This window comes from Triturus cristatus, chromosome 4_1 (genome assembly GCF_964204655.1).
Source record: "Triturus cristatus chromosome 4_1, aTriCri1.1, whole genome shotgun sequence".
NCBI classification, from domain to species: Eukaryota; Metazoa; Chordata; class Amphibia; order Caudata; family Salamandridae; genus Triturus; species Triturus cristatus.
Window position 1 is genome coordinate 1,081,791,322 of NC_140585.1, and position 15,540 is coordinate 1,081,806,861.

Genomic DNA, 15,540 nt, shown 5'->3' on the forward strand with positions numbered 1-15,540 from the left:
ATAAATTCCCTGACCAATTCCACTGGTAATATTCTTCTTAAGGACGAAGATATCCTGTCTGAATTTGTATCCTTTTATAAAACCCTTTACACTCCAGAATCCCGACCTCTTCCCTCAGATTTGACTTCTTATTTTCAATCCATTAGTCCTCCTCCTTCACAACATATTGATTTTGATCCACTACAGATTGATGTCACTTTGGCGGAGATTACTCATGCTGTTTCGGTTTTACGTCGAGGTAAGACTCCTGGCCCTGACGGTTTTACTATTGAATTTTATGCCCACTTCTCACAGATTCTTCTTCCCCAACTTCTTCTTTTATTAAATTTCTTTGCTGAGAGCGGATCGTCCATGGGCACTTTCCAAGATGCCATGATTTGTTTAATTCCGAAGGAAGGTAAGGACCCTTCTTTTTGTAAAAACTATCGGCCTATATCTTTAGTTAATACGGATTACAACATTTTTGCTAAAATTCTTGCTCTACGTATTGACCCTGTTCTGCCTGAACTTCTTGGACCGGAGCAGTCAGGCTTCATCAAAGGTCGTTTATCTTATGACAATTCTAGAGTTTTTTTAATATTCTTAGCAAAGCTTCTTCCATTGATTATCCACTTGCTGCCATAGCTCTAGACGCTGAAAAAGCTTTTGATAGGAAAGGGTGGGACTTTATGTTCCATGCCTTGAAATGGATTGGATTCCCTCCCAAATTGATCTCATTAATTTCTCTGTTGTATTCGGGCCCCAAGGCATCTATTTTTGCTAATGGTAAAGTTTCTGATTATTTTTCTCTTTCTAGAGGTGTTCGTCAGGGTTGTCCTTTATCCCCTCTCTTATTTGTAGTTGCGTTGGAACCATTTCTTACTAAAATTAGACAGGATGCTGAAATTACGGGCTTCCAATTAGGCTCCCATCAAGTCAAAATGTCTGTTTATGCAGATGATATCCTTTTATATTGTTCCAATCCTGATACTTCTCTTTCCCCTTTCCTCTCTCAGGTAGACATGTTTTCAAAGATTTCGGGATATTGTCTGAATCGAGATAAATGTGAAGTTCTTCCCCTTAATATTCTTTATCTCAAACATTATTTTACTCAAACTGGCTTTTCTTGGCAACCCTCCAAATCAAAATATTTAGGTTTATGGTTTTCTCCATCTACTTCGGAAACGCTGAAACAGAATTTTGATTATCTCACTAAGAAACTGAGTGACTCCATTAATAAATGGCATCCTCTTTTTCTCTCCTGGTGGGGTAGATTAGACTCTATTAAGATGATGCTTGCTCCCATTATCTTATATTCTCTTTCAATGATTCCTATTCATATTCCGGACTATTATTTTAAAAGAATTGACAGTATTTTATCAAAATTTCTTTGGAAGGGAAAGCCCTCTCGCATAGCTTTGTCCACTCTTAAAAAAGATCAATCAATTGGTGGTCTTAAATTTCCTGACTTTAAATCTTATCACTATGCGTTCTCTTTAAAACAGGCCTCTCGATGGATTTCCTCTGACTCTTCTACATATCCCCCGATTTGGTTACGCATGGAAAAATTCTTCACTTCTCCCTTTGACCTGCTAGAATCCCTTGCTTTTACCGCTAACACCTCTTTTTTACGTCATTCCGTCATCTCTCATACGCGTAACCTTTTATCTCCTCTTCTACCCTCTTTCTATCCTTCACTTGTCTCACTTTCTCAACAACCCATCTGGCATAATAAGTTGTTATGCATTAAAAATCGTACTTTTTATTGGAAATCGTGGCATTCTAAAGGGATAACCTGGATTTCTCAACTTTTATCCAATAATAAACCTCTACCTTTTTCAGATCTTAAATCTACATTTGCTCTTTCTAACTCTTCTAAGAAGCAATATGATCTTTTGCTTCCATCTCTTCATCATTATCTTTCGTTACTTCCAACTTCTCCTGATATTTCTAGCACTTGTTCTAAGTTGTTTCCTTTAATAAATGCCTCTCCTTCTGCATCTTCCCTCTACGAATGTTTACTATCCTCTCCGATACGGTGCAAAACAAAGACTGAATTGGCATGGGAAAGCGATCTCTTGCAATCTTGGCCTCTCTCTTTATGGGACAAACTATGGCTAAAGATTCACAAAACCTCAAGAGCGGCCAATACCACTCAAACCCTTTATTTTGTACATCAACGTTTATTATTTTCTCCTGTAACCTTAGCTTCCTTTTCCCCTGCCACTTTGTCGTCGTGCTGGTCCTGTTCATGCTTAAAGGCTGATTTGAAACACATGCTATTTGAATGTCCCAATATTGACAAATTTTGGCGTTTAGTTTGGTCCCAAATTAATAAAATATTTCATAAAAAGATTTCCTTTTCCCTTCCTACTATTTTTCTGGGTTCTCTGTCCCTCTCCTGGCCTGATTCTCCATCTCATTCTCACCTCATTGACCTGCTACTCACTATAGCCTTAAATTTAATTACCTCCAACTGGAAACATGCGGATAAAGTCACTTACAGAGCCTGGTGGAATACCCTCTGTTTCCATCATAGACTAGACACTAACTATGTTACCCCTGTGTCCTTAGCAATTAAACCGGATTTGCTTTGGCTACCTCTCACAACATATTTATCTGCCTCGGCCTCCCCAAATAATTCCACTAATACTGTTGTGAAAACATCAGACGATGTCCGTAAGCCGCCATGACTTTATATTGTTGTCTTTTTACTGAGTAATTATTGCTGTTTTGTATATTATATTCACATGATTACATATAGTATACCTTTCTTGTTGTTTTTATTACATGCAATGCTTTCTTCTTACTGTTTCATTTTGTTTTTGCATCTTTTTAAATCAGATTTATATTGTTCCTCCCCTCCCCCCTTTTTTCCCTTTCCTTATTTTTTCTTCTAGGATATGATGTTTATTGTAACCAGTATCTTTATTTTTTTAGCATATATTATGGTTATTTATTGTCATCTCTTTGTGGTTTCAATAAACCCAAACTTAAAAAATGAAAGTTGAGAACAGAAAGTGAAGGGCAGTGGGGAGTTTTTACATGAGGCGACACTGCAACGGGCACTACAGAACATAACTTTGGTTCCTATTGAAGGCGACTGGAACGTAAGGCACTTTGCCTTTGCGCGCTGACTTGAGATGAGAATTGCAGGCCTTGCTATTTTGTTGTTCTATCAGGTATGAGAGTGTGCCCCATTTCTAAAACATGTAGTAGACTTTTTTTATTGCTTTACTACAATTCTAGAATTAGACAAGCACCTAGAAGCAGCAGAAAGAGAGTAGGGTTGCGATTTATTAATCGCAGCGATCGTGTTGGAGTGATATTTAATATTCCTGCTTTTTACGACAGTTGCTGCTGCCTTAGTATTTGTCCTCAATGTGATTATAATTCAAATCATGAACTAGGCTAGGGTTTTCATTTAAAAAAAATATTTAACAGTATTCATTGTGTTTTAGTGTTTATTGAGTGAATTGTTCCTCAATGAACGGACATTATACCTTCCACTGATTGTCCCTGTAACATCTCATGTGATTAATCATTATCTACAATATATCTTGCTCAGATATTGCTAAGACGGTTGTGTAATGTTTGAATACAACTGGCTTACTGATTCGGGTTGGCACATTGGCTGAAGCCTTAGTGCCAAAAAAACAACATCTGCATTCCTAAAAAAAACATGGAAACGTGCTACATTGTAAATTGAAAAATCAGAATGATAATGGTGTGTCTAGGAAGGAGCATCATGAGAAGGGAGGACATGGAAGTTCTGTTAAATCCAAGGTGGTGACTTACTTCAAGTTCCACAAGGTGGGACACTTCAAGAGATATTGTCAGTCAAAATGCCCTAACCTAGCAGCACCCATGAGATCAAGCATGTCGCACGTAGGTAAAGTGACCCAAGAGGGATGCTTGCACTCAACATAGTAGCTATGGACATCTGGGAGAGGGAAACAGATGACCTGGAGCACATTCATCCCAACATGTGGGCTTTGAGCAGCAAGTTAGTATCAATGGGAGGAAATTGCCTGCCCTGAGCGATACTAGAGCATTGCACACTACGGTTGAGAGGAGGTACCTTAAGTCTTAGGAGTAAAATCCCCAAATGCGATGCAGTGCGCGCAACGAAATTTGTTTTATTAATTTATATGTTAATTTACCTGTAAACCTCCGTAATCCATAGTTTACTACCCCCCACCCTGCCCCTCTCCCTCCCCACGTCATCGCCCTGCAGCTACTCCTACTACCTACCGCGGCTGTCTGTAGTGAAAGATGAGAGGAACTAACATACCCAATATTAAAAAAAAAATTACTCCCCTCTAACAAATGCGACTTGTCAGGTCATTGGCTGGTGCTAACGCACGTTTATTGACTACAGATAAGGGAGTTTCAATGCATCTTAGAATTATATGCAGAAAAGTGTCCTAATTGGCACACACTAAGAGGACATTGGATACTCACATCCATAAGTAGGCCTTGCCTAAATTTATTTTGAGAACAAAATATGTGATATGCAATTACACATTTCTGTACCGACATACAATTTCCAAATGCATTCTTTACATTGCTTGCCACTGGGGGAAATGCTACGTGTGGATGTTTGGAATAATGTTGCACTTATGCAGAGCAGTTGACAGGTGTGGCAGGACCCCTGATATGATTAATACCTCCGTAGTAGGATCTGAGCCATCCGCTCCCCGTAGGGTCTTAACCAAGGGAGAATGTGTGAGATATCTTCGTAGCTGGTTGGAAAACAGGATCCATTTTTAGCAGCTCCCTACAGTTTTGTTCCAGTGAGACTGTGAAGTGTGGCACTGTGCACAGAGTGCAATCCGAAGGAGGCAGGCGTGCCTCCAGGAGCGCAGCTCAGAAAATAACTCAATGTATTGTGTTTACTTCGAGATCTCCTCGCGCGCAGCAAAATGTCTAAAAATTTCAGGCTGAGCATGGACTTTTCACTTTGAATTTCATGAAATTAAGCTGTTATTCTACCGGAAATAGTTTTAATTTGCATATGGGAAGGAGCGGTTAGCTGTACTCGTATCCATGTGAGTAGGGATTTTTTTAAAATAGGTTTGAAGCCCAGGGGCATGGATGAAAAGAAGGAAACCTATTGATCATGTAGACATTCACCATTAGTTTTCAGTTCTGAGAAATTGCTAAATACTTTGACAATGGGTCACAAAACAGTTGCAATGTCCTGAAATACAATCTGCAATGCGATTAAGGGGCCATGCAACGTATATTTCACCAGTGGCTTCTAATTTTGTTCTATTGCAGATCAATTTTGCACCACTCATGAACTGCCACTTGCACTGATCGACCGGTACAACATTCCATTTTTGCACTGATAATTCAATGCAAATGTATTTTTAATGGGCGTGTGTACAAATGCCTCTGGTTTCATGGCACCAGTGCAAAATTCACACAACGAGGGGCATATTTATAAGAACGGCGGTGCGGGACAATACTTCAAGTTACCTTGCTGCGCTGCCCTTCGCCACCGGGAAATGACAGTGTGCACCGTATTTATCCAAATCAGTGCATTCCTGTCCTTTCCCCCTGCGCTGGTGCCATTTCGGCAGTCTAGCACCAACGCAAACTGTGTTGTCAGCAGCATTTTTTTTGCGCAGGAAGGGGTAAGTTCCTGCACGGTAACAATCCATAGAAGCATTTTCCTCTTTCTATGTGTGCTGCAGAATGCAGCACACACAGAAAGAGGAAACAAGCATTTGCAATGCAACAGGTCTCGCATTTACGAGAGTTTGAGCTATTGGCATTGTAAATTACAATGCCTTTTATTTATGTGTTGTCTTTATAACAGATACATAAATGGCATTTTCAATTCCAAAATGCTAGACCTATTGCATTGCAATGCCAGCATCAGTGCTATAACCTTACTTTCAGTGCGTTAGAAGAGAGCATATAGCAATAGCAGGCAGGACAAAGCTATTTGAGAAAATAGTGCTCGGAGGCTGTAATTAAAGCCTATTGAGTAACAACACAAGTAACAGGGGGTGTCACTATGAGAAGTTACAAAATGAGACAAGGCGGTACTAAGGAGGGACTACTAAGCTTATTGACCAACGAACAGCCGCAGTTTACAGTGGACAATGACACAAGCCAATGAGAAATATGGGCGGAGAGTGGGCAGAGCTTCAAGTCCCTACCTGAATACAGCATGCCTTGCAGAGCATCTCGTGTACTGCCCAGGCTCGACCTAAAAACTAGGAGAAATACAGATATTTCTTCTTGTTACACCTCACCTCGAGAGGTGTAAGATTTTGACGCATTCCCAGGTTTACAAGTAAATCTGGAAATGCTTTAAATTCCATGGGCATTGCGTGAGAAGACCCACCACAATTCCTCCCTTGTGCAGAATAAAGGAATGCAGCGATTTCTGCTGCCTTGCTTACTTCATATCTATGAGGCCATTCAAAGCCATGCAAAGTGGCTTTGTGTGGCCTCATAAATACGATTTGGTGGTTTGCGCTGCCATTAAGTCACAAAGAGTGGCCCAACATCTGCGCAAGGAGCTGGTGATTATGTTCCCTAGTGTCTGGAAAAAGTGCAATTTACTTGATCTCTGCTTTTTGCTCTGAAGACTACTGGAGAGATATTGACTGCAGAGACATTAGGGAGAAATACAAAAAAATTAACAAACAATATGACAGAAATATTAAACTTGCATCATGATATTACAGATTTTTTCAAACACGCATGCATTTACTCATCTAAGCCAAGTCCAGTTATATATATTGGGAAATTGCATATTAGTGACCTGCTTCAGCAATTTACACCAGTTCTGTTTGAATGTGGTTCCTTGCTCACATAGACTCTGTATTTGTATCAGTTATTAAAATATTCTATAGTTCAGCATTGTCTGGCCTATGTTTGTTTTAAATATGACCACAATAGTTCAACATTGACCTTGTGTGAACCTCTGCTGCTTTTAGTGTGGTTGTGGCCCTCATTTCACTTATGTATTCATGGTCTCGGCTGCCGATGCCTTGCATCATATTTATATGTGTGCTCCAACTTTATTTAGGAATTAAAAAAAAATATTTGGGGGCCATATTATTGCCTTTAGGGCAACTGTGAACTCAGGACTGCCCTGGGTGCAGAGCATTCAGTGAAATATGGAGTGGCTGTTTTAATCAGCCTCTCTGTGTTTTACTGTGCAGATGGTACCCATCTGCACTTTAGTGAGGAGACAGAGATCCCCCTGCAGGTGTGAGCAGTGAGGGGCTGCCCCCGCCTGCGAGGTGATGTCAGGGGTGCCCATGGGACCAATTTTGTCCACTCCAGACTGGGATGGCATTGACAGTGTGACACCATTTTGTTTGCACCATCAGTGCGACTCCTGTTGGCTTCTTTGTCTTTGCACCACAGCCACAATATGGCGCATGCACAGAGGCAAAGAGATTCCCTCATGTGTTTGGGGGAGGGAATACCCTCTCGAAATAGCGCAGGCGTTACATGTCCGCATGTGCTATAAGTATTACAGAAGGGGTCGCACAAGAATCTGCGGCTCCTTCTGCAATGCTAAAGGGCCCTGGGGTGCACAAAGTGGGCACCCACGCCCATCGCTCCCCCAGAGGACTTTGTGCAGTGCAGCCCCTGGAGTATGCCAGTCCATGCGACATAACTGCTTTCAGCTCTTGTGACTCTACCGGTTACTTTATCTGCCCTGGTTTTGCCAATCTACTCTTCTGTTCTGCTGTATGTGTTACGCTTACCTGATAAACGTTTCCTCTCCAATGCTGCTAATCTAGCCCCCAATACCTATCAATATATCAACTGCCCCTGCGAAACCCCAACTCTCATCTCAAAAGTGTTCAAGCGCCCGGTATCTTCCATTTCCGAAATAATCTCTACTCTCTTCTCTTGTGATGCAAACTCTTCAACATCTGTGGATGCGTTTCTCTTATTCTGAATCAAAGTGTGCTCCACTTTTGTGGCTGTACCCTGCGCATGTGTATTCCTGCCGCCCAATTATTCTAATGCGCACACAGGGACTAGAGTGTTTGCCGAACGTCACCACTAATACCTGCGGGGAACAACCTTTACAACGCAACTTTTACAACGCACTACCTTTACAACGCATTTTTTACAACGCATAATCCATTACAACGCATGACATTACAACGCATGACACTACAACACATTTTTAAAAAACTACCTTTACAACGCATTCCATTACAACGCATACTACCATTACAACGCATACCATTACAACGCATAATATTACACTACACTATCCAACACTTACCCTACTGTTGCACCCCCTGGAGTTAGAATATTAATTTTTACCCCTATACTATCCAACACTTACCCTACTGTTGCACCCCCTGGAGTTAGAATAGTAATTTTTACCCCTATACTATCCAACACTTACCCTACTGTTGCACCCCCTGGAGTTAGAATAGTAATTTTTACCCCTATACTATCCAACACTTACCCTACTGTTGCACCCCCTGGAGTTAGAATAGTAATTTTTACCCCTATACTATCCAACCCTTACCCTACTGTTGTACACCCTGGAGTTAGAATAGTAATTTTTACCCCTATACTATCCAACACTTACCCTACTGTTGCACCCCCTGGAGTTAGAATAGTAATTTTAACCCCTATACTATCCAACACTTACCCTACTGTTGCACCCCCTGGAGTTAGAATAGTAATTTTTACCCCTATACTATCCAACACTTACCCTACTGTTGCACCCCCTGGAGTTAGAATAGTAATTTTTACCCCTATACTATCCAACACTTACCCTACTGTTGCACCCCCTGGAGTTAGAAAAGTAACTTTTACCCCTATACTATCTAATACTTACCTTAAATGCAATTTAATATTATGCGTTGTAATGGTATGCGTTGTAAAGGTAGTATGCGTTGTAATGGAAATGCGTTGTAAAGGTAGTTTTTAAAAATGCGTTGTAGTGTCATGCGTTGTAATGGATTATGCGTTGTAAAAAATGCGTTGTAAGTGCATGCGTTGTAAAAGTGTGCGTTGTAACGACATACATCCATACCTGCAGGTAAATTAGCGCCCTTTTAATTAAGTTCACAGGCTTTGGGGATCCTTCCTGCCTATAATATGCCATTTAAGGGGCATATCAACAAGGGCTTTATCTCTGCTTTTTTGGCTTTAAAAGCCAAAAAGCAGAGATAAAACTAGCGCCCTATCAACAACAGGGTGCTAACATGCAAATTTGCATGTTAGCACCCTTTTACTCTACGCTTCCCCTTGCATCTCTAATGAGATGCAAAGGGGGCGTTCCAGAGTAAAATAATAGGAGAAATGTCACTAAGCGACATTTCTCCTATTATCAAGAATGTCGCTAACCCTGTTAGAGACAAAAAAAGCAGCGCTAACCGCGGTTAACGCTGCTTTTTTACGTCTGCTAATTTTCAGACTTAGCCATGATATCCTATGGAAGGAGGATATCATGGCTAAGTTTGCCTGTCCCTATCAACAAGGTAACGTGTGATTATCGCTGGGTTTCCAGCGATAATCTCAAGTTAGCCTGTTAGCGTGTAGATTTTTATCGCTATTGAGATAAGTGTTGCTAATAGCACGCTATCTCAGCGATAAAAATTCACGCTAGCCGGCGATAATTATCCTCACCGGCGATAATTATCGCTCAGCGCTCTTAGCGTGAGGATAATTATCGCCGGCTAGCGTGAATTTTTATCGCTGAGATAGCGTGCTATTAGCAACGCTTATCTCAATAGCGATAAAAATCTACACGCTAACAGGCTAACGTGAGATTATCGCTGGAAACCCAGCGATAATCACACGTTACCTTGTTGATAGGGACAGGCAAACTTAGCCATGATATCCTCCTTCCATAGGATATCATGGCTAAGTCTGAAAATTAGCAGACGTAAAAAAGCAGCGTTAACCGCGGTTAGCGCTGCTTTTTTTGTCTCTAACAGGGTTAGCGACATTCTTGATAATAGGAGAAATGTCGCTTAGCGACATTTCTCCTATTATTTTACTCTGGAACGCCCCCTTTGCATCTCATTAGAGATGCAAGGGGAAGCGTAGAGTAAAAGGGTGCTAACATGCAAATTTGCGTGTTAGCACCCTGTTGTTGATAGGGCGCTAGTTTTATCTCTGCTTTTTTGGCTTTTAAAGCCAAAAAAGCAGAGATAAAGCCCTTGTTGATATGCCCCTATGTTTCTTTTGAGGCTGCCTGGCATTGCCCAGATTCAGGACTGCCCTACAAACACAAGTTAAACCCTGCATGAACACACTGAGACTGGACAGTGTCAGACATTTTTCTTACAAGCATATGCACGACTTGCTGCTGTAGAAATATGATACTCCTCAATCATGCGCAGGACAATCTGACACACTGAGCTGCATTCAAAACAAAAATATGGGAAGAGGTAGAGAATTACCCAAAAACGTGAGCGAGGGTGGGATTGTTATCTCTTCTATCTCACTCTTTAAAAATGTGCAAATAGGGATTCAGTTCCCAGTCTAAGCCTGAATGGTTATTAAGAACACAGGGGCATATCAACAACAACCGGCGATAATTATCGCTCAGCGCTCTTAGCGTGAGGATAATTATCGCCGGCTAGCGTGAATTTTTATCGCTGAGATAGCGTGCTATTAGCAACGCTTATCTCAATAGCGATAAAAATCTACACGCTAACAGGCTAACGTGAGATTATCGCTGGAAACCCAGCGATAATCACACGTTACCTTGTTGATAGGGACAGGCAAACTTAGCCATGATATCCTCCTTCCATAGGATATCATGGCTAAGTCTGAAAATTAGCAGACGTAAAAAAGCAGCGTTAACCGCGGTTAGCGCTGCTTTTTTTGTCTCTAACAGGGTTAGCGACATTCTTGATAATAGGAGAAATGTCGCTTAGCGACATTTCTCCTATTATTTTACTCTGGAACGCCCCCTTTGCATCTCATTAGAGATGCAAGGGGAAGCGTAGAGTAAATGGGTGCTAACATGCAAATTTGCATGTTAGCACCCTGTTGTTGATAGGGTGCTAGTTTTATCTCTGCTTTTTTGGCTTTTAAAGCCAAAAAAGCAGAGATAAAGCCCTTGTTGATATGCCCCACAGTCACTAGTCAAGTTAAGAATTATAAAATGTAATATCAAGATTTCGAATCTAGAAACTATGGACGGGGATGCTGCCTGAGCGTTTGCCAGTGACTGAGATTAATGCAAGCATTCCATCCATCTCTTCTGTGCATTCTTCATTTCAAGGAGGGCAACCTAGATCTCCCCTATCAGGAACATCCCTTTCATACTGTCCAGTCTATGACCCATCACGTGTGACCAGTATGATTTCTTATCCTATTCCTAAATCCAGCTGTGCATATCATCCTGACAGTGTCAGACATTTTTCTTACAAGCGTATGAACGACTTGCTACTGTAAAGTTAGGATACTCCTTAATTATGTGCAGAACAAACTGAAACACTGACCTGCATCTGAAACAAAAATATAGGAAGAGTCAGAGAATACTCCACCAGTATGATTCTTTGGGGCAGATTTATGAGCCCCTTGCGCCACTTTTGCGTCACTTTTCCCATGTTAAAAGTGACGCAAAAGTGGCGGAAGGGGCTCATAAATCTGCCCCCTTATCTTCAAAAACTGGTCCCCTTCTCCGAAGAGTTGTGGTTCCCTGCAAATGAAGAAAATTTCCAATTCACAAAGATTTTTTTGTTCAGTAGGTGTAATATCGTCATGACGCCTTTGTAAAGCTCAAGGATTAAGTCATATAATTGGAAAAAATGTTGTGACTCAGGCCCAATACATTTATATTCTCTGTAAGAAAATACTGCCTTTTTGCCCAGAACCTACTACTGAAGATAAGATAAGCCTAGTTCTGACATTTGTTTTTTGTTGTTAATTTTAAGCAGTGTCTCCCACAGCCCCCCTTCTCATTTTCTGCTGAAAGACTTAACTATATTCATAAATCTCTTTTTTCAAAATAAGTTTTGTGGTATTGAATTCCCTCACAAAACATAATAAATTCAAGTAACCAATAAAGTCACAGTAACACTTCATGTTATGAATGGGTCTAATTAAGTGCCAGTAGAAGGGATACCAGATTCTGTATCTAGTTATTCACTTCTACTAAGTCACAACAGTGGGATACAGAGAGATTTGTGTACCCAGCAATTTCTAGGGTTTGATAACACATGGATAGAAGAATAGGTGAGTAATAGTGAATTATGGGGATGTTTTTCACCGATGAGTTTGAGGGACATCAAATAGACACAGGTAGTTAAGAGGTAGTTAAGATCGAATTGTCTAAGAAGTCACTCGGACCCTGGGATAAAAAGCAACCTGTGATTCTCTTTTTTACCCATCTATAATTTTATGGTGTTTATGGATCCCAAAATCACGTGACATCCTTGACCAACCCCCATCTGCCTTTCTTCCGCCCAACTGTCTGTGGCAATTAGGTTATCAAACATTTATCTTCGTTTTTAACACATTTAAGGAAACAGCTTTGTTTTCTGATTTTTATTCATGGGCTTTTCCACCTTGTTCAACCTGACATTTGGAGATTAAATCTCATCCTTTTCGTCACATTAAATGTAGACCACTGAGCAATGCCACTCACTGGTTCACTGCATGCTCAAACCAATTATTTCTCTGTGATTCGTACATGATGTTTCAGCCGTTTACCACCCTGAATTACACAGCTTGGACTAGGCCTATTCCAGGGTCCTTTGTGTGTTTAAGCCTTTGATAAAATCCCAGTTCAGAGCTTACTACCGTAGACTCCCGTCTCAGATCAAAGGCACTCTGCCACTGAATCAAGTGCCCGACCTTCCATCGAAACTGTGGGCTGTTTTTCAATGGTACATTCAATACTCCTGGAGGTGCAGGGCAACAAGCACTGGGAAATGTTCCCTCGGTAACATATTTATTTGAATGTCACTCACCTTTACAAGGACTTTCAAGCAACTTCTCAGAATTCAAATTAACAATAAATTCGATCAGTGACATAATTACCAATGATGCACCTGCAATTAAGCGGGTTGGAGATCATGACCCTGACTAAAAAACATTGGAAAGCAAAGCTTCTGGTTTACGACGTGACCTCACAACATCATAAATACGGGCTTACAGAAATATATCAGTGTAGAAGTAATTCAGGACAAGACGCTTATCTGCCTACACATGATGGACTAACTCACGACCCTAACTTGTCAAGCTCTTTCAGCATGCCGGAGGCAATTTTAATCCTATTTGCACAATGGTATGCAGCCTCTAAATATCTTTGCAGGGACCTACAAATATATGTAATAGGTAAAATCTTGAAAATAGGAATTAATGTTAGCCCCAAGCCATGTAAGCAGTTGCGGCTCGTGGTGGGAGTGCTGCAGGGCAGTGGGGCGGGGCAGGGGAGGAGCAGGGTGAGGGATAGTAAACTACGGCATACAGTCGAACAGGTAAGTAAACAAATAAAACGAATTTCATTGCGCGCGCTGCATTGCCAAATGAGATGCAGGGCGCGCAACGAAATTCGTTTTATTTATTTATTTGTTTACTTACCTCTGTTGGGCTCTATTCCGTAGTTTACTACCCCCTGCCACGCCCTACCACCTTGCAGCACTCCCACCACGAGCCGCTACTGCATGTAAGGCATGCGCTGTACCGGCGTACAGTACTAAGCTGCCCTAACTTGAAAAATGCCAGTTGGCTGCCCAGACCCATTGTTAGCTGCCTAACCACCCTCCTCACCGCTGGGCTTATACCATCCTGCTACAGATAAAAGCACAACAGCCATTCATGCCCAAAAAAACCTTACAAAACACATCTACTTTATTTATGTCTCCACTTAACAATGAGGGCTCAAACTACATCATTAGAACCAAATCAAATATGAATCTGGGGACTCCATTCACAAAAGTAGTGAATTTGAACCCCGATTGGAGGCAGCTACTAAAGAAGTATTTCAATATTTTAATTTTGGTTAGAAATTGGGTTGTTGATTGACTGGGGTGAGAGCCCTGGTGAAGCAGCAACCAGAATTCTAGCCGGGTAAATTTCAAAATAACCTGTGCTCACCCTATGGTAGCTTGGCATTTAGCAGTCCGGCTTACCTTGAAGGCAAGTTGTAAAGTATTTGTGCAACACTTCAAACAGTAAAACAGTGAAAACAACAAAAATCCAGGAAACCAGAGATATTGAATTTTAAGGTACAAGAGTGTCAAAAAGTACCAAGCACCAACAAGGGATATCTGATCACACTGGACCGGGACAAAGTCACAAGTTCAGGCCGAATGCAATGGAGCATGGGCAGGCTGCCGGGACCCAGTTAGGCCCAATGTATAAAATAGATTAATTCCTGGTTGGGGAGTGTTGAGTGGTTCCGAGGCAGAGAAGCATCAAGCAGTCAAAGTTATGTGCCGGTTCGGATATGCGAAGAAGCTGTGGTGCGAACTCCTGTTGCATCGTTGTCAAGGATCTCACTGATGGGGCTTGCGATGCAAAGTCTGGATGTGGATGATGCGGAACGCAGTTGGTGATGCATCATTTCCGAAGAGCTGCGAGGCTGCAATGTGGAGGCCGTCATCATTGTCGAGCTGCCATCGACGAGAGATGGGAGGCCCTGAGTCGGGGATGCATCTCGCCGTCAGCGATGCATAGGTTTGCAAGATGGCGACGGCGATTCAAACCTTCTGCACCAGGCCCAATCATAGCAGCAGCAACGATGTGTTGTTACGCTCAGCTGAGGAGAAGCATTAGTTCAACCAAAAGATGCGCCACTCAGCTGAGGGGATGCACCAGTTTGCCTGGGGGATGTGCCGATAAGCAGAGAAGATGCGTCTGTTCCGCTGGTACGCACCTGAAGCTCACTTCCAAAGGTCCAGGACTGGGATGCCATCACTTTGCCGGGTAGACTCACAGATGGTAGAGTTCAGGGACAGATGCAAGATTGTTGAAAGCCTGTTATGTCCCTGAGAATAGGAGGCTAGCTAAGGAGGTCTTGGAGTCACTCTGGGGTCTGGGTTCAAGAGATGCAGGTCCAGATTCCTCTCCCAGGCAAGAGGGCAGCAGACAGCAGGTCAGCACAGCAAAGCAATAGTTCAGCTGAATAGCAGTTCAGCAGAGTTTTAGTCCTTTCAACAGCACAGCAATCATTGTTCCTGGCAGATAATCTACAGGTCCAGAATTGTACTAAAGTGTTGGTGTCTAAGATCCTTCTTATATTCCCAGTTGTGCCTTTGAAGTGGGGAGAAATATTTAGAGACATGCCTTTGAAGTGCACAGATGTCCTTCCCTGCCAGTCATGGCTCCGGACTAACTACAGGAGATATGCACTCCTTTGTGTGGGTACAGGGGCCAGCCTATTAAGGTGGAAGTAAGACTTGGTTCAGCTCCTCCCTCCATCCTGTCAGTGATAGCCCACTCAGCCACACCTAATCTCCCATTATGTGTAGCTGTCTAGGTGTCATACACAAATCTCAACTGCCAGGTGCACCCAGTCATGTGACCATAGACAGGCAGCAGGCACTAAATGGCTAAGGCAAGAAAATGCCAGCTTCTGAAAGTGGCATT